General features: G+C 39.4%; 1 protein-coding gene across 2 annotated transcripts in view; it reads right to left on the reverse strand.

Annotated features, from left to right (window-relative positions):
* tiam1a (TIAM Rac1 associated GEF 1a) overlaps positions 1 to 18,012 on the reverse strand; it is a 116,450-nt gene extending 98,438 nt beyond the window's left edge. The window contains exon 1 of one of the 2 annotated variants that reach the window (XM_066651043.1): positions 17,909 to 18,012. The gene's annotated coding sequence lies outside the window, so the exon portion shown is untranslated. Of the gene's footprint in view, positions 1 to 4,965; positions 5,032 to 17,908 lie in introns of those variants that run through there. The other variant, XM_066651044.1, reaches the window with a different exon arrangement.
* Between the last annotated feature and the right edge of the window lie 607 nt (positions 18,013 to 18,619).

Below are 18,619 nucleotides of genomic sequence, written 5' to 3' on the forward strand. Positions count from 1 at the left end.
ATTTATATTAATGTAAGGTATTTCTGTCATTTGGCAGTGGAGCTTCGTGCCTTTCTGCCCTCTACAGACTAATATAGGTGCAGACTCTTTCTGTGAGGAACAGTGGGAGTACATGACCATAGTTTCACCATACAAATGGGATTTGGTCACTTGTAATTTGCAATTTTGCCCTTCAGAGTTAACAGAGCCTAACTGCCCATTTCTTTTCAGTTACCTAAAAGACTATAGAAATAGGGCCAACTTATCCACCCTGAGAAAGCTCTGCCAATTACATTCGCTTGACCACAGATGTCTCTGGCATCACTGGGGATCAGATTCAGCAGTTCCTGTCAATAGGGTCACTGCTTACAGTTCTGACTGTTCATTACACGTCAGCGCTCACTGCTTTGATATTAATGCAGTTTAGCACAGTGCAATAGAACTTCATTGAACAGCAAGTAACTACATTTTTTTATCTGCTGTATCTGTATCATACTCATAATTACCACTAGGCCTGTCACAATAATTACATTATCTATTTGTCATACAACATATGGTTGGACATTTCCTTTTGCTTACCACCGTACTGGCCATTGTATTTGAGTGCATGACTGTTTCCATACGAACTAAGGTCGTGCTGTTCCATTATCTGGTTATTTTTATCTCTTTATTTTAGGGGCTGTTGAAAAGAGTGGTGTTATTTTATTCAGTTTTTATTTATTTGGGATATTTAAATATTCTTTTCTATTCTGAATGCAATGTCTGAATATACCAAATAGAGTGCATTGCTCTTTAAACGTGTGTAAACTGCATTATTATGCTATTATATTATAATATTATCAGTGGAATAAAATTATGTCAAAAAGAGCAATAATATCATTCATCGCAATTATTTCCAGGACAATATATTGATGCCAAAAAATAGCTATTGTGACAAACCTAATAACCAGGTATAACAATTTCTTCTATATATTTTCTAAAGAACAGAATACCTGTTGACTTGAATCACACTTTTACTAGAAGCCAGTGGGCAGATGCTGATTTAAAGCAGATTCCTTTGCTTGATCATGTAGTGCTTTGAATAATTTGGGAACCAATTTTGTGGTTATAAGACAGAAAAAAAATCAATGAATGAATTTGAAGCGAGGTTGTGCACGGATGATTTCTCTCATTTTAACTCAGTTCTTTGTCTAATTTTGTTCCCGTGATTCATTAATTAGATTCATATGAGGCGTCTCTTTGCCTCACATGAGTCAGAATGAAGCCTAAGGCTCTTCTCCTGCACACCTGCTGTCACACACTCTTCTCGTCAGCAGACATGCTGCAATGTGTGTGTGTAAAGCTTGGGTTAATGCCTTCCATATTCACCTAGTGCTGATGCAGGGCACCCCGCTGATCAGGAGACAAGTGATGAAACATTCGGAAAGCATTGGCACAGTCACTCTCTTCAGTCAGAAAACATGACAGAAGCAACAGTGTCATCCAAATAATGATCCATGCTCTGTTCCCTTTAATTTAGTTCAGTTCAGTTCACTTTACTTGAGGGGGCTTTACTTAGAACTTCAAATCTGTCCTTTCTCATTAAGTCGACTTAATTTAATAAACATAGAGATGTTACTTCAGTTCTCAATTCACTTCAGTAAGATAATATAATATATAATATATAATATTGAGATAATATTTCAATAATATTTATTTTATATTTATTTATTTCAATTCAACTCAACCCAATTGAATTCCATTCAGCTCTATTCTAATCCTAAATTCAATTAAACCAAATTAACTGATTAATTGACTCAAGCTGGACCAAATGCAGCTCAAATCAATTCAGAAGTATATTAAGTTCAGGAATTAAGGGCAACATCAACAATTCTGGAGAGCTACATGTCTCCCAGCAAAACAAACTCCCCTTGCAAGATGCTCCACATCTTGCAAGTTGGAACATTACGTTTGAGAAAGGAGCACACTGTTGTTTCTACATGGCTGGCATTTGACTTGTCTGTAAGTTTTTATTCGCTGTTTGAATTACCATAGAAGTTCAGTTGGAAATCCAGTTGTTTAATTTTGCAGCACTTTCAGTCTCTGTTTACTTTCATGCAAATAATGGTCTCCCGAATTAATTAAATTCATCTTAAGTAATCTATAAGAGCAGAAATATGTCAACGTTACCCACCTATCAACCAAAAATAAAGCAGCATTTTTCATCCGTTTTCATGCTTTTAAAAGTCTAAAATCTGTCCGTCATCCAAACGCCTCTAGATACCCATTCTTGGTCATGGTTCAGTCAGCGACACAAAGGAAAAGCCTGAGTTGTTTTGGACTAAGAACACTTTCTCTGAGACTGAGACCCTTTTTTCCCCTATTTACCAAATTAGGTATGTATGCAAACACTGGAGCTTTTTCCAGCATGCAAACAGACCTGAGAGCTAGCAAATATCGAGGAAATGTTATCTGACTTTTATACAAACATCACCTAAAAATGAATTTCAATTCAGCTCATTATTTTTCTTTGATTACAAAAGCAAATCTAAAGTATCTAGATTATCTTAATTCAATACTGATCCAGGTTCAGTTCAGTATGCTTTTATTCACTCAGGCAGTTCAACATGCATTTAAAAAAGTTACATTAATTTAGTAAACTCTGTAGTCATTATCATATTTTTACAGCAATGATTTACTGACATTGAGGCTTTATATCACATTATCTTCAATAACAGACAGTTTTTTTATATGTGCACACATACATGCACACCATACTCAAAAACAGAATAACAACAGTCCTGCAAAACTCCATTCAGGCTATTAATGAACACATGTCACTGCTGGTCTGCCACAATTACATCACACCTCAAAGCACACAGCACTGCCAGACCAGTCCTGAAGCGTACTATAGGCTAATCATGTGTAGCTTTGTGTGTGGGACAGCTTCTGGCACTTACAAACAAACACACAGACACACTCCTGCCTGTGACACTTAATGAGTGACAGAATCAGGCTTTGGTCCAACACAAAACACTAATGCACCTAGTAGAGAGAGAGAGAGAGAGAGAGAGAGAGAGAGAAAGGTGTGTGTATGGGGCGGTGGGGGGTGAGGGGGGTATGCCGGGGTGGTTCCTTTCCTATGGGTAAACACACCTGAGGCAAATTCTCAGGAAGTCCCCCAGCCCAAACAAGCCTAAACAAGACCTGGTTAGAGAGAGAGAGAGAGAGAGAGAGAGAGAGACAGGGAAGCAGAGAGAGAGAGAGAAAAAGGAGAGAGGGAAGTAAGGGGAAGGAGAGGAACGACTGTGTGTGGTTATCTCATCCGTCTGCAGCTGCGTCAACATGCGCACAAACAAAGAGCTGGAAAGGAGAACAAAAGACAGGCCGAGAGGTGAAGAACTGCTTTTGTTATGTCGATGTAGAAGACCAAATGTGTCACACACAAACAGTGAAGACGCACACAACCACACACACACATGCACGCACACACATCTCAAATGCTCAAAATCTCCTTCTTAACTTTCAGTGGAAGTCAGCGTGAAAAGATTTAATTCCAAGTAATTCTGGAGCATTTCTATAGTTCCATTCCTCATGTAATTTCCGTGAAGGACAGCTGCTGTGTTCAAATGATGCAGTAAGGATATGTATATAGTCCCGCTCTGGGTGACTGTCTGTGAGGAGTTGGTGTGTTCTCCTAGTGTCCGCATGGGTTTCCTCCCACAGTCCAAAAAGAAATGTTGGTAGGTGGATTGGCGACTCAAAAAAAGTGTCCATAGGTGTGAATGTGCGAGTGTGTGTTGCCCTGTGAATGACTGGCGCCCCCTCCAGGGTGTATTCCTGCCTTGAACTCAATGATTCCAGCTAGGCTCTGGAAAAGCGGTTAAAAAAAACTTGAAGCCTGAATTCACTAAAATCCTTTAATAAATTGATATTAAATAAGATCTAAAAATTACATAACGTACCCTTACACCTCCCCATACCTTAAACCATTAATAGCTACAAATAAGCCCCTGAGCAACAAATGTATATTAACACAGCACATTCCGCATTTAAAGCTAATGAATACATACTTCATCACATCTTTGCACTGTAAATGTAGAGTGACATTTAGCTAAGCCCCACAGATCAAGGCCTTAAACCAGGCCTAGTTTAGATGGATCATTATATAGAGCAATGGCCCACAAACTAATCATCATGACCCTCTAAACCCACAGTTTTGGACACGCTTTTACAAAAAAAGGTCAACAAATATTCTGTATGACAGTCCACACAGATTAACAGGAGATTATTTAACCATGTTCTAGTTTCTAATTTCTAGAAAACTTTTAGAATTAATGTGCAGTGAGGATTACATGAGGACATTAGTGAAGTTAGATACTTATACTGAGGTGTTTACAAATATTTGGCCATGTAGTCTATTACTGAGGGAGTAAGCAGTATATCAGGTTCTTAGACTTGGCTTTGTGCGTTTGTAATGAGATATATTGTATTACAGTAGACCCACCCTATTGCTGGACGTCTTTGTGAAGGAGACAACAGCTAGTCTTATCTGTTCATCTGTGTATACGCGTGTGTGTGTGTGTGTGTGTGTGTGTGTGTGTGTGTGGGCCAGAGAGACCCCACCCAATAGTGGTGATGCTAGTGCATAAACATTGCCAGGGCCTGAATATATATAAATCAATGGCTCATTACACATTGAGTAAAATTACCAGCTTATTAAGTGTGCATTTGGCCCAATGCACCTTATGGTCTCCAGCAGATTAGCACAAATGGACTCATATCTGTGGGAAATCATAAATTACACACACACACACACGACACCTCTCCTACTCCTCACCTCCTCTGCCTATAAGCGGCATGTCATGTTCCACAGCAGGCGTGGAGGCTGAACACGTCATGAACACGACAATGAGGCTTTTTTAACAGCACTCTTTCAGGAATTAACTTCAAAACATACACTCCACATATAATAAACAGGAGAGTTGCTTATATGGTACAACTTACAGTCTATATGTCTTCTGATTTTCAGCTGGGCAGTACATATTCCAAACTGAGTGCCATCTTCCAAATATTCAAACATTCTTTTACTGAACAGCGCTAGAGAAAGGAGCTTTCAACAGACTTCAGAAAAATATGCAAAACAAAAACTACGTAGGGAGAAAATGCAAATAAATGTTTGTGTTCCTTGTGCTATGTTTTTAAATGTATGAGAGAGAGAGGTGAGTAGGAGAAACTAATCCCTTATTAGGACTTGCCAGCAGGTCACTATTCTACACATGTTTATAACTTAAGAATAAATTTGCTTTCTGCGTAAACTCTCAAAACAAAAGCTACAGTAGAGGAATATTATTGTTACCAAAGTTACAAACAGAGAAAATGTACCTTTAAAAGATACAACAGTGGTGTTAAAGTTCAGTTTTGTTCCCTAAAGGTATATTACATTCTCTTCTCCAGAAGGAGAGGTGGATATTTATAAGCTTTCGTTATAGAACTGTGCAAAATAAAAGAACATAGGAGTCCTGGATATAAAATTGCCTCTATTAAATCAACACAACTTACAGGTTCTACAATTATTATAGTGTATAATAATAATAATAATAATTAGGTGAAACCTATATAGTGCCTTTCACAAATTAAATGATGATTTACATAATTGTGGGTATATTTCTTAACTAAAAGCTTGGTACAGTCCAAGTGATGTATAATTGTGATTCTGCTGCAGTTTTGCCATCGCCGTTTATTGTTAGGTTTTAAAGGAACAGAAGGTAAGATTTGTTTTTGCACTTGGGCTCCCCTTACAGTTGCAGTTTCAATTTGTTAGGCACCCCCTGCTCTCTTGTAAGTGCTGGAGTCATTGCTAGATTACATGTGTATGTGGCGGAGTAATACTTAAAGACCTTCAGTCAGAGTGCCATCATCGTGCAGTAAAGACACTCCCTAAAAGTCTCTCAGCCAATCACACTGCAGGTTTAAGAACTAACAGTAGTATAATAATAGTAGTATAAGTATTTGAATGATTAGAGTTTGATCCTGGAGATGTGGGGCTGAGAACCCGTGTTAAAAAAAAACAAAAAAAAACACAGGTTTAAAACAGGGAGTCAGTCTTAAATCCCAAAACATTGATCTCTGTAGTGGAGATCTCATAAGAACGTTTGGCTCTTCCTCCCTCCTGCTACAGATCCTCAGGAAGCAGAGTAAAGCTGAGATATGAGGAGATAACAGCAAGGCAAACATGTGATCAGGTAGATTGACGTCAGTAAGTGTGAGAAAGACTGCTGCGAGGGGTTGTGTTAAATCCATCTGCAGGGTCATATAAACAGCGCAGTACACATTTGTAATTGCAAAAGTTCTGTGATGTGCTAACAATAGAGTAGGCAATAAATGTTTTGCTGCCTTTAAATATTACTTTAATTTAGAGCTAAAATCACTGCATATTACACACCAGAGTCCATCCACACAAACTACACTGCCCTATCATTTCTTTATTTCAACAATCTATTACTCACCTTGCTTAGTTACTTGTGTCTGTTGTTGATTAGTGTCAGCCACAGACACCACCCCCTACTGTAAATACAGAGTCTGATATCTATAGGGAGTTTGGCCACACTTCTAGTTGCATTCTGATTGGATATCTACACTATACCTATACACAGTTCTATACAGCATTTTAAAAATGAATTAATAAACGACAAGCTTTGGATTGGCCGCTCTGCATGTCATTCAAAGTCAACCCCCAAATGTTGAAAAGCATGAAATAGGTTGAGGATTTTGCTCTAATCTCCATAGGTAGGTCATATTATTTTTTTGTTGCATTCATTCAGAGGCATTATGTCAGGTGGAACTGACTACAAATTCAGGAGCACACAAACACTTTTCTTCAAATGAATACTGAGGTGCAGCATCAGCAGCTTAGTCTCAGTGATTAACCTGACATTATTAATGCAGCATTAGTGACTGAGGCACAGAAATATATAAATACTGCCATCATGCCTATATTACAACTTACATTCTTCTTACCAAATATAAACAATAACTTTCAAATAAAGACAAGACACAGTTTTAGCTGTGAGTTAAACCAATATTTCTCAGCAATAAATAATATTAGAGCACATGCTAGAATCTAGAATCTTAATGTTAGCCAAAAAATGAAGTAGTAATTCTATGTTCCAATGCATTTGTTTTCCCTTTTAACTTCTATTAATGTGAAGTTCCAAAGTTAGTGAAGATACTGAGCCTCTAAAGTGACATCTCCACAAATAAAAATAATGAATAGCCAGGCCATGTTAACTTGTGGGAATGAGATCATAATATATGGCTGAGACTTAACTATTCCTGTGTTCCTGTGGCTTACTAAGTTGTGGCCTTGCATCAGGATCTTGTGTCCATGACTTAATATGTCATGGCCATGCATTAATTTTATTTATGCGGAATGTCACCTTAGGGGCTCTGTAAGATGTAAAGTTATTTATTGTAATTGGAATATATTTACTCTACAAGATTAGATTACATGCCTTTCAGTGATCAATATGGACAAGGCCTTGTTGGCAATAAATAAAGGGGGGTGTGGGTATCCTCCATTAGCACAACCCCCCCCAAATTACAGGAAGAATCACAACAGAAGCAGTAGTGTTTTCAGCGTGCCTGGCTGGTCATTAAAAGCAGAGTGTTATCAGAGAAGTGTGCCTCCTTCCGCTAAGTGGTCAGATCTCTTCCAGGTCAGTGAGGACGGACGTGGGCCATGACGGTCCTCGGCTTTGGTTGAAATGCAGTCAGTCTCAGACACCGAGGCAGATTCACTGCTGGGTTTAAGTAGCGTAAAGGACCAACTGTCCCTTTTCCATGGGTGTCACTCTGTCTAACTGTACACAGATGCACCAGAGTGGAAAAGACTCATATAAACCCCATCAACACCTTTCTCCTTCACACATGCCACTCAATTCTTTACCCTCTCTCTCTAAACTGCATTAGCAGTTGTAATAAGTGAGAGAATGAGCACTGGCTTTGCCTGTGGCTGTTTAGTTTAGTTTTTTTTTTTCATGGTCACGTTTCTAGACGATTAAAGGGAAGAATGAGGCTGACTGCTAAAGGCAACTGCTCTGAGGCCAGTGTTTTCATTTGTTCCTTATGTAATGGTGGTGATCATTTAAATGTGGACTTACAACAATCATTTAATGGCACATGAACAAAGATCCAATGGCAAAACCAATGTGTCCCTTGAAAATGAAAAAAAAATCACTAAAACAGGACCCTGAAAGCATTTGTTTATAAATCATATACAGTACTGTGCAAAAGTTTTAGGAACCTTATTTTTTTGACTACAAATGCTGTTATAGATATTTATTTTATGAATTCTGCATTATAGTCAGTATAAAAACCTTTTAGATTTACTTTACCAATAATAGTGTTACAACAAAAATAATAATTTTATATCTGTAACGAAAGCAACGTATTAAAAAAAGGTTACATTCAATAATTTTTTTTTTTTAAATTAAAAAAAAAAACGTAATGAAGGCTCCTGAGTTTTTGCCTGAAAGAAGTGTGACAACTTCTTAAAAGGACTGTGATAGATTCTCCAGGACACTCAGTAAAACTACCATCTAATTTCTTTATAAAACTGTATAAACTGTACCTAGGACTAATATTTAGTAAAAAAGGAAATGATCATCACATATAATACTGACTTTCTTTCATTTATTATTATGTTGATTAAAAGTTCCGAATGTCAATCTCAATTAATTTTTGATTGATTGCCCAGACCTAATATGTAGTGTGCATTAAATGAGAGTCAGAACTTAATAATATAGTTATAGCATAATAATATTGTGATGTTTTATGATACAGACATTTGAATCTATTACATTCAGTGTGTGACAGTGAGCGTGTGTCAAGCGTAAAGCCGATTTTCGGTAGAAGCTGTAGAACTGACTCCAGTGCCATGTAGTGTCAGCAGGGGTCAACCAGGGTTGGAATACTAAGGATTAGTCATTTAATCTCAGCCACAGCAGTATCCCTTTTACAGCTTCATACAGTGTGTATATGTCTAAGTGCAGCCCATTCATCTGAAGGTGTTTCATAAAGAATCTGACATGCTGGAATGCAGCAGCTCTTAAAGGCTAGTAAATTGGGACATATGACACAGTGTGTGGGTAAAAGGTGCTGATAACATGATGACTGATGACTGACACACACACACATACACACACACACACCTTATAAGAAGTACACTTAGCTATTTTAAGGCACCAACACTGTGAACGCAGACATCCAGTTGTGCACACACAACTTGTACATTCTCCATAGGATAGCATGCCATGAAATGAGATGCTTTAGAGCAGCCACACATGAGTCAAGTGTCACCATGCTCAGTGTCAGTTGTCAGCTAGAGGGGTATGAAGCATCCCAGCACTGAGCTGTGGACAAGTGGACCTGCATTCTTTAGAGTAGGGGCATTCCATTAAAATGGGGTATTAGGTCCAGTTAGAGAAAATTATCTCAAGCCAGGATCTGGATCCGAATGCCTTGTTTTGGGTTCTGAATAACTATTCAGATCAGATTGGCTCAAAAAGCTCATGTGATATGTACAGTGAATGTGATTGGTTCATTGTCTGTAACCGCTTGTCCAGGGTCACAGTGGTTCCGGAGCCTACCCGGAGTCACTGGGCGCAAGGCGGGAACACATCCTGGGGGGGGTGCCAGTCCTTCGCAGGGAGGCACACAATCACACAATAATTCTCAATAGTTTATAGGTCCAGGACAAGGTGGTCCACCTATTCAATACCCCTGCTCTAGAGTGATGGTAGACCATTCAGTCCTTTGAAATAAAGTGAAGCAGAGCTTGGGTTCCAAAACTAAATATCCAATATTGGTGCCTGACCTCACTTAGGTGCTCCTGTCTGAATACCACTAAATCCTTACAACAATGTTCCAATATCTAGTCTAAAGCCTCCCCAGAAATCTAGAAGCTGTTACTACATCCATCACTTCAGAAGAAGAACTGAAATACATAGGGTAGGTGGACACTCAGTACTCAGAAAGCACTCTACATAATACTCTTTATATTCTGAGTACAGTCTGTTTAAACAGTCACAGATGCCAAAGCACATCGAGGATGAGAGAAAATCAGAGGGAGAGGGAGAAAGAGAGAGAGACAGAGAGAGAGGGCCAGGAAGAGTGCACATTAATTATAAATCACAAGGAAAGAATGAAAGAACAAATTTGTGGGCTTCTTTTCAGATGTCAGATTCTTTCCTGCAGAACACAAAACCCCAACCCCCAAAGCACCCCAACCCCACTTCCCTCTCGCTCCCTCCCCCTCTCCCCCTAGGGGTCTTCACTTAAACAGCCATACAGTCCTATGCTAATACAGGGGCGGGGGGGACACGGCACATTAGGAAGACACACATTAGTTTAAGAGAATAGGGAACAGCAAAGAAGGTCAGGAAACACTGAACACACGCAGATGATCTCTCGCAGGAAGACTCAAGAAATGAGTGGGATTAAAAGAACGAGTGTTTGTATTCTTCTCTCCTGCCACCAGCAAATTTGTAATATTCATTTTTCCTTTGTAGTTGTTTTCATCCTGCAGCATTTGGCTGACAGTTATAAATAAGTGTGGCTTGAAACTCCAAATCATAATGAACCATCTTCATTTAACAGAGCAATATAAGAGGAATTTATTAACCAGTTGACAATGTGACACACATTCATTTTTTTGAGGTAGGAAGGGTTTACCCAGTTTTCTCCACAAATTTGGTCAGTGCCAATTCTACACACTATCTAGGACTGCACTAATTACACAGTGTAACCAAGCCTGGAGGGTAAAGAATAGCACATGAAAGTACCCGCCATATTGTACAAATATAAGTATGGATCCCTAAGCCATTGGCGTAATTCTTTTAAACAGAGCTCTGTTCATCTGTCAGTCAGTACAGACGAACCCGGGCCACGATCCCGGGCCATACTCCCTCATAATGCACATCAGATATTAAAACTAATAATAGTGCACCCAGTCAGTAATTAGATGCTAATTAGACTGGGAAACGTGAAACTTGTAGCTGATGAAAAAAATTTTTGACATACGTCTGTCATTATTTTATGACAGACACTGTGCCCTGCGTAGGGTACAGAGAGACATTAGAAATTCAGCTTTGGAAGTGGAAACCTCTCACTGATCATCTTACATTTTCAGCCAAATCACAGAAAATCACAATCCACCTCAAGGCCACCTCTTACACAACATATTCAACTTACTACGTCCTGAGTAGGACTGCTGATCTTAATACGTTTATTTAGATCATAAATTCATAAATGTATGACAGCTTTGTGAATACCACTCCTGCTTGTGTCTGATATTGCCCATAGTGGTGAAGTCATACCATCACTGTGTCCTAAACCACAACTAGTCTTCTGTATTAGAGACATTTAGGTGATTTTTCCAGAAAAAAAACAAAGTTGTATTTTCTGTTGCAAATAGTTTTTGTCATGAATTCAGTATAAATATCATGTACAAGAAGTTTTGCACAATAAAGCTTATTTTACTTGATAACATTAAATTTTATAACAAGTAAAACATGCTGGAATAGGAGGAATAATCTTAATTAATATTTTTACAGTAATTTCATAATCAGAAAGACTGGATATAATGCACATGGCAGTGTCTCTTTATCTCTGTGTGGTAATTTTGTTTGGCAAATGGACTTTTACACATGACTGATATAAAGGGCCATACATAAGCAATTACATGCCTCTCTCTTTCACACACACACATAAGCACACCATTGCTTATGGCACTTTTTATATACCAAAGTATTGTGTTAGGTTATGTGACTGTGACATAAAAGCAATGGAAAAACTGGGTCACTATATACACTCACTTACACACATATGCACATACACACACTTAAATACACACATCCATTTACACACACATATACACAAACACCAGGGGCACTCTTATTGGCTTCTTTAACATGTGTTTTAGACATGCCGTGGCAATGCTATGACCCATTTAAATAGTGTCATCCAATCACCCCCTCACACACACACACACGCACGCACGCACGCACGCACGCATACACGCATACACGCATACACGCACACATTCACATGCACAAGCTCCCACAGCCTTTCCACCCCCACTATTCACCCCGATGCACCCTGCTCTGTTGGGGCAGAAGGGTTGAGCAGAGCCGTGGGGTTAGAGATGGGCCAAGTTGCTTCACATGCATACACACACACACACACACACACACACACACACACACACACACACACACACACAGCTAGATAAACATATAAACCCAGATGTACAAACAGTAAAATATACAGTAAACTTATAAAACTCACTTGAACGAATAATAAGTATGTACACACTCCCAAGCAAACTGAACACACACATATGTACATTTGTTTCATCAGTTGCCAATATAATACAGTACCAGTCAAAAGTTCAGTACTAGTCGAAAGGAAACATCTTCTCATTAGTCATTAGTGGAATAGGGCTATTCACTCTATAGAACTGTGTACCAGACCTACCTCTGCACAGCCCAAGTTATGGACTCAAACACCCTAAGAAGGCCAGCAGTTCTACAAATTAACTCTTGACGAGGCCACAGCTGTTCACTGAAAACCATTCCAGGTGATGACCTCATGAAGCTGATTGAGAGAACGCCAAGAGTTTGCAAAGCTGTCATCAAAGTAAAAGGTGGCTACTTTGAAGAGTCTAAGTATACTACATAATTCCATATGTGTTCCTTCATAGTTGTAATGTTTTCCATAAGCATTTGCAATGTAGAAAATTATAAAAACCAAAGAAAAAAACATTAATTGAGAACATTGACTGGTATTGTGCATTTAAAATATGTGGAAAATGGCCCAAAACAAAGGGAGCCCTCTCTGAATGGGTGTCCAACAATTGACTGGTACTGTACATCATTGTAAGAAGGTTAAAAAGAACGTTGGAGTGCTAGGAACTTGCTATTAATTTTAATGTATTCTTTAAGAACATTGCAAAAATGGCAAAAATTCCACTCAACTGAACAGATGGGACCCTCAGGGTTTATAGGGCTTCAAAGACTTAAAATATGTGTGATCTAAAAAATACATGCCTAATTATGTGATCTTTGAGTTGCAATAGAGACATTGTACGTGTTGTATTTAATTTCGCTTTCCATTTGAACTCATAAAGGTGTCATAATTTTACAAAGTTCCAAGTAAAACATTTTAACTGGAACGGCCCCACAAGTCTGATTTCCTACTTGGAAAGTCAGCAGCCCACACATAAACAGCATGTAAAAGCAGTAGTATCAATCAGTTTTTTAGCACTTCTATCTATTTGTGTCCCACTGCTGTATGTGGATGTGTTTCCATGGTGTTTGGATGTGTCAAACAACTGGTATCGCTAATGATGCTAACTGGGAACAAGCTAAAAATGCTAACATGGGCCATTGGGATTTTTTGAATGTTTAACAGGAACACAGTCATCATTCCTGGCTCAGTCATCTGACTTTCAAGCTAAAAGCAACGCACCATAAGTTCTACAAATATTGTAGTCATGGTTGAAAACATTAACACTTTATTCAATTCTTGAAATTCCTAGTCCTAGTTATTTCACTAGCTGAAAACACTAGGCTAATACACAGGTTGTAAACAGATGCTAGAAAAGAAAAACAATAGCAGCACTAACAGTCAAGGCTGGCCTTGGCAACTTTGTGAGAATTCATATAAACACTGGCCAAAAGCCCTGTGTAATTCAAATGATAAATTTTAACAGGCAATGTGCAAATTATGAAGATGTTAGCATTAGCATGGTGGCAAACTCAGTGTTGTTAACAACCTGCCTAGTATCAGTTATCTACAAGCTCAGTGTAGCATGTCAAACTCAACATAAAGCTTTTCCAGCCAGCAAATACAACATTTTCTAGGGTGGATTGGCCTCTGCTAAAATTGTAACAGAAATCACACACACACACACACACACACACACACACACACAGTCTCTACATCATTAGCTATCCAATATAATGTCAGAAGTCTATGCTAAGTAAGCAGTTAACCCTTATCTAAACATGTTTGTTTTCCATTTTTTCTGAACACTGATAAACCCCAGTGTAATTATATGCATGAAAGCCCACATTGACAGTTAACCCTTTAAACACCAAGTCAACATCCATCCTGAGCTACAGTGAGTTATGGCTGTGCTAGAGGAGCTCTGATAAGGCCAACTGTCCCTGTTTGGGTGGGAAGGAGGACTAATCAGCTTTCTGCACTGTCTGTGTGTTTGTGTATATGTGTGTGTGTGTGTGTGTGTGTGTGTGAGAGAGAGAGAGAGAGAGAGAGAGAGAGAGAGAGAGAGAGAGAGAGAGAGAGAGAGAGAGAGCGCTCCAGGGGAACCTGTGTGCGATAAGGAGCAGATCTCTTTGAAAGGAGCTCCGCAAATACATAGCACACCACAGAAACCAGAGTCAGCAGTACATACGCACACACACACACGCACACACACACACACACATACACACACAGTGTTAGACCGGCTCATTGTCTCCTTAACTCTCCATTCCTCCTCAGGAGTGGAGAGGGAGCACGTCTTTGTTTGGTTTGGCTCAAATCCACAACAGTGCACACTAAGCAATTCCATTCAGAAGGAGAGAGGCTGAGAGACTATGCAAGAGCATAGAAGAGGGAGAGAGAGAGAGCGAGAGAGAGAGAGAGAGAGAGAGAGAGAGAGAGAGAGAGAGAGAGAGAGAGAGAGAGAGAAGGTGAGGGGAGAGAGAAAGAGAGTTCTATAATGACCAAGGATCAGATTATGCCACTCTTTCCTCATTTCTTCCCTTTCTATTTCACCAGAATCATCAGAATCAGTTTCCACATTTTTGTGTTCCCTCTTCTTTTTCAATCTCAATCTCAATCTTGTTCTCTCTATACACCCACTTCAACCATTCAGTGTGTTTGTGACCGCACTGGTCGAGCAATAGGCTGACAATGGGACATGAGAAATTAAATATGGTGCAAATATCAGAGACCACTTTTCCCACTCAAAACATAGATTTATTTTCACCAACAATAAAGACAATATCAACTAAATATATACTTATACAACTATTATTATTCCCCCTTTAACATGTCCACACACTCTTTTTTTTAGGACATGTGCAATTTAATTCACCAAGTTGTATATACAAAGGATTTTCTCTTGGTGAGTTTGTATTTTTAATTCTCATGATCCAAGTATACCCAACACATTCAGTGATGTTGATCTCTAGGCTCTGGGAGGGTCAGTCCATTGTTCTGAAAGAGCACCAGCCACTCCTTTGTTGACTTTGACAGCTGCACATCCTTCCAGACTCAAAAGAGTTCAATCTTTCACTATTTCTGGACTTTCCTTCTATCATTTTGGATGGAGATGAAGGGTTTTTTGCTTTGTTTTGTGTTGTTTTTCCTCTGTCTCTCTTTATACTTTACACTCAATTAAGGTTCCAGGGGTTTATTGGAAAAGTAATAAGCTGATGGTAGATATAAGATCTATATTAGTGATTAGCTTAAAACAGTGCTAAAGGTTATTCTGTAACTTCCTGCAATTGTCTTTTTGCAAATGTGTAAAGAACAAAAGAAACATGTAAACAAGCACTTCAAAGACAGACAAAACCTTCTACTCGTCTCTCTCTCTCTCTCTCTCTCTCTCTCTCTCTCTCTGTCTGGATTCCAGCAGTGACCCTGCACAGCTGAGACCAACCTCTTGACCCTCTCCCTGCCCACCCACCTCCAAATCACCTGATCTTCTTATGATCTCATTTCTGTTTCTGCACCTTCTTACCATACTTATTCCTTCCTTTACTTTGTCTTGCCCATCTTCCTGACCCATGACCCACTTTTTTTCATTCCTACACCCTTGCTTACATCACCTGCTCTCTCCCTTCCTGTCTGTCTCTTCTTTCTTTCTCTTTCAGATTCCAAGAAGCTGATTATATCACTGATGACATCCAAGCCATGGTGGAACTGGATATGAAATGTTTCCCATTCCTAACTAAAAAGAAAAACTTCTCAGCAAAGTGCAAATTCTAAATTTCAAATCAACATTTATGGCTTTCATTTTGTACAAAATAGATATGCCCAATACCAGATGTCAGTTAGATGGGTATAAAGTGGCCCAACTTTTGACTGTGGGGTTGTGATAGCGTTCCATTCAATATCTATGTGATGAGCTGAAGTCATGTTTAATGATTCAGAAATGATCTAAAGTTAATGTCGTTGAATGCAATCAGATCAACACAGCAGTGTACATTGTAATATCTGATAGAAAGTGTAATGGATCCCAAAGGAAGATGAACAACTATTCAGGGATGTTTTTAATCATCAATTGTATTTATTACTATGTACTTACTTATGTAATTGAATATGTAATTGTATAATTACACATATAATTACACAAATACATGTAACTTGCAGAGTGCAATGACAGCGCTGTAGATGTTAAGCACTAGCTTCACCTCTACCTTTAACTATCTTTAACTTACTTCTGTGGAAACAAGTCTTGAGCAAAACTCTCTGGAATTCTAAGTCATCTAAGGTATTAATGCTAAACTTAGGACAAACTCAGACCACACACACACACACACACACACACACACACACACACACATAGTCAGTCAGTTTACAGCAGAGTTATCAAGCTGAGAGCTGTGTTCTGGGATGCCTCCAGCTTTGACAGATGCAGATAAATGTAGCACATAGAGTACAGTTTGGAGCAGTCTCTAAACACACACACAGAGAGAGAGAGAGAGAGAGAGAGAGAGAGAGAGAGAGAGAGAGAGAGAGAGAGCACCAGGGACAAAGAAGAGAGATGTGAAAGAAGTACTCCATTGATGTAACACTATATAAAGTCAGCAAGTTCTAACATCCAGAAAGAAATATAAGGGGAATACTGGGGAGTCAGAATTAGAGAGAGAGAGAGAGAGAGAGAGAGAGAGAGAGAGAGAGAGAGAGAGAGAGAGAGAGAGAGAATACAGGAAGACTACTCCACTCACTCCATACATAAAGCCAGCAGCAATTTATTTCCTTCTCTTCTCTTCTACAAAAAAGATCCTACATAAGAGGCAGACACACAAGGAGATAGATAGATAGATAGATAGATAGATAGATAGATAGATAGATAGATAGATAGATAGATAGATATGCACATGAACAGGACTACAACTACACTGACTTCACATAAAAACAAAGCCTGCTGAATACTGTAGGACAGAGAGAGAGAGAGAGAGAGAGAGAGAGAGAGAGAGAGAGAGAGAGAGAGATGGGCTATCATACTCTTGTGTTACTCACTTTTACACAAACACAACTAGAACTAAAACTAAAAACTACAACAAAACAAAACAAGTACAAAGTTTAGAGTAAGAATAAGATGAAGACAAGAAAAAAACACACACACACAGACAGTGAGAGAGAGAGAGAGAGAGAGAGAGAGAGAGAGAGAGAGAGAGAAGTACAGTGAGAGAAGAAGACAGATGAGTCCACTCCCCCTCTCCTCACCAGCCTAATACCTCCGTCTGGGTGCGGGGGCTTTATGACCACACGGCCATTTGGTTCAGAGACCCAAAACAATCCCCAACACACACACACACACCATGCATTCACACACACAATGTGGGGGCACCAGTTGTCCAATCAAGACAATGAGAAGCACTTGCAGAGAGGCTTGAACAAACAATGTGAAAGAGTGCTAAAAGATATGTGTATGGTCCAGTGTTGATTTATAAGTGTCTATCACTTACTCTCTCTCTCTCTCTCTCTCTCTCTCTTTCTCACACACACACACACACACACACACATGCTCTCACCGTGGTGTGCGCGCACACACAAACACACACACCTTAGACAGGAACAACCTACAAGTAGCTCAGAAAATGTAAAAGCTCCAGAAAGACCTGCAAAGTCATGAAATTCCAGTCCTTACCTTCGTAAGCCTGAGACACACTGCTCTTCCCTCAGTCTCTTTATGAATGAATCCTACACTCCGGGAGTACTCCACTACGGTCCAGTGTCTCTCGTCCGTTTCTCTCTCTCTCTCTCTGTCTCTCTTGCTAAGTCCACAGTATTCTTCTCGCAGCCATGTGAGAAGTGGAGGGGGTCTGTCCTGCAAGAGCTCCTAGAGGGGTGTGAGAGTGTTTCCTCTCTCTCTCTCTCTCTCTCTCTCTCTCGCTCGCTTGCTCGCCCGCCTGCTCCACCCTCCCTTTCCTCCACTCCTCCCCCTCTCCCCTCTCTCCACCTCCACCTCCTCCCCCTTATCCATGAGCTCTGGCTTTTTGCCTCCGAGTCATATGAGCCCCCTGCTTCACCCCATTTGTGAATACAATTCTCCAACACTCACCACTATTCCACTTTTGAAGCAATCGCTCTGATAAAGAAACACCAGATCAACATCTGCCTCCATAGGACTTGTACTTCCAGTACCACCCTCCCTCCCTCTCTCTCGCACACATACAAGGAAGGGTTTCCCATATTACGACCTAAACTAAAATTAAATTAGTTTATTGTGGTATAAATAACAAAATTAAAGACAGCAACGTGTTTAACACTTTATTCCTAAGCCTCCACAGACATGAAAACTTTAAGCTGAAGAAAGGCCTGTTTTGAATAAACTCTTTGTGATGTCACAGAAACCAAT

The sequence above is a fragment of the Hoplias malabaricus genome, chromosome 18 (assembly GCF_029633855.1).
Source record: "Hoplias malabaricus isolate fHopMal1 chromosome 18, fHopMal1.hap1, whole genome shotgun sequence".
Classification (NCBI taxonomy): domain Eukaryota; kingdom Metazoa; phylum Chordata; class Actinopteri; order Characiformes; family Erythrinidae; genus Hoplias; species Hoplias malabaricus.